The sequence below is a fragment of the Halictus rubicundus genome, unplaced genomic scaffold, assembly GCF_050948215.1.
Source record: "Halictus rubicundus isolate RS-2024b unplaced genomic scaffold, iyHalRubi1_principal scaffold0052, whole genome shotgun sequence".
Lineage (NCBI taxonomy): Eukaryota > Metazoa > Arthropoda > Insecta > Hymenoptera > Halictidae > Halictus > Halictus rubicundus.
The window spans coordinates 1,116,972-1,119,446 of record NW_027488593.1 but is presented as its reverse complement, the minus strand read 5'-3'; positions in this window follow the sequence as shown (position 1 = coordinate 1,119,446).

Here is a 2,475-nt window from a genome sequence, read left to right as displayed (position 1 = left end):
AGGGAAAACATTTCCACTACAATGCGATGGTATACTAGGTAGAGAATACCTTCGTAATGAACAAGCAGAAATTTCATTTACAAATAATACGATTGTAACCATGAGCGACCCAATTCGACCGATTCCATTTGTAGACGGAAACGCATTGGAAAATCCGAAACGTAAGAATTTAAAACCGCGTATATTAACAATAAAAGCTAGAAGTCGACAAGCGATCGCCATAGACGTAGTAAATGAAAATCTGGAGGAAGGATATTTACCAAGATTGCAATGTAAGGATGGATTATATATTGGCGAAGCAGCCGTATCGGTCAACGATTGCGGCGTGTGCCATGTCCTAGCTATAAATTCTCTAGATGAAGACGTGCAAATAGAGATTCCACCTCAGGAATTGATTCCTTTCGAATTGCATAATTTTCCCGAAGAACAGGAATACTTCGAGACAGATTCAGATAAAGAAATGCCAGAAACCACTGACAGAGTCACAGAAATAGTGAATAGATTACATCTAGACCACTTAAGCGTAGAAGAAAAAGATCATGTAATAGATATCGTTGAAGAATTTCCTTATATTTTCCACCTACCTACTGATAAATTGCCTGTAACTTCTTGTATTAAACACCACATTCACACAACAGATGACATTCCTATTAACACTAGACAATACAGATTTCCAATAGTTCATAAACAAGAAATAGATAAACAAATTGCAAAAAGATTAGAAGACGGAATTATTAAGCCATCTAAATCACCATATAACTCTCCATTATGGATAGTTCCGAAAAAACCCGATTCAAAAGGCAATCCTAGATGGAGGATGGTGGTAGATTTTAGGAAATTAAATGAGAAAACGATAGGAGACGCTTATCCGTTACCAAATATTTCTGAGATTCTGGACCATTTGGGTCAAGCCCAATATTTTTCAACCTTCGATTTAGCCAGTGGTTTCCAGCAAATTGAAATGAATGAAAAAGATAGGCCTAAAACAGCCTTTACAACACCTAATGGGCATTACGAATTTGTGCGAATGCCCGAAGGCTTAAAAAATGCACCAGCAACCTTTCAAAGGTTAATGGATCAATTACTGAGAGGATTACAAGGAATCGAGGTATTCGTATATCTAGATGACATAGTCGTGTATGCGAAAAATTTAAAAGAACATGAGAAGAAAGTTAGACGTTTATTTTCGCGATTGGCAGATGCAAACCTAACACTACAGCCAGATAAATGCGAATTTTTGAAAACAGAAGTAGGTTATCTCGGGCATATCATTAGCAGAAAAGGCTTAAGGCCCGATCCAAAAAAGATAGTAGCCGTTAAACATTTTCCGCGTCCCAAAAACCCGAAAAATATTAAACAATTTTTGGGATTAGCCGGCTATTACCGTAGATTTATTAAAGATTTTGCAGCAAAGGCTAAACCGTTGACAGAACAATTAAAGAAAAATGCGAAATTCGTTTGGGGTAAACCACAGAAGGAAAGTTTTAAGAAACTACGCAAAGCATTATGCCAGAATCCGATTTTGCAATATCCAGATTTTCAAAAACCTTTCACATTGACAACTGACGCTTCGGATACAGCCATAGGCGCAGTCCTTAGCCAGGAAGTCAATGGGAACGATCTGCCAGTAGCATATTTATCTCGTACATTAACAAAACCAGAACAAAACTATTTTACTACTGAAAAAGAGTGTTTAGCTGTGTTATATGCAATTATCCATTTTAGACCTTATTTATATGGACGGAAGTTCACATTAGTTAGCGATCACGAGCCATTACGGTGGATAGATTCTATAAAGGACCCAGGACAGAGATTGGTTCGTTGGAGACTGAAATTGAGGGACTACGAATACGATTTTGTTCATAAAGCAGGGAAGTTAAACACCAATGCTGATGCATTATCCCGAAACCCAGTAGTAGTCAACGAATTAGTCTCATCTGATGATTTTTCACTGTCGTCATCATCAGATATCGACGATGAAGGACCATCAGCTAAACGGGTACTTCCTTTAACAGAATCAACACCGGAAATAGGAAAGCGAGGCCGTGGTAGACCGAAAGGCTCTAAAACAACTAGAGTTAGGTTTAGAACTCCCGATCCAGAATCCATAGCAACAAGAACAAGATCTAAACAATCAGAAAATGCACAACAACAGATTGACTATGACAGCACTGATACGGACATATACAGTGACACGACAGACGACAGACTGACAGACACACCGATACTTCGACGACGTAGAAGTGTTTTGCCGGGTCTGGAGCCTAATTCAAAGCAATTGTGGGGTAACCCTAAGGCTTCAAGTCCGAATGACACCTCGTCGAGCGATGAGTCGGAATCAGAAGTAGACAACAATATTTCAATAGATTTGCCAGAAATACTAGACAGTGACGACACAGACGATACCTTCTTAACACCGAATAAAACACAACAAACACTTACAGATTACTCATCAGAAGATACAACCATTCTTGA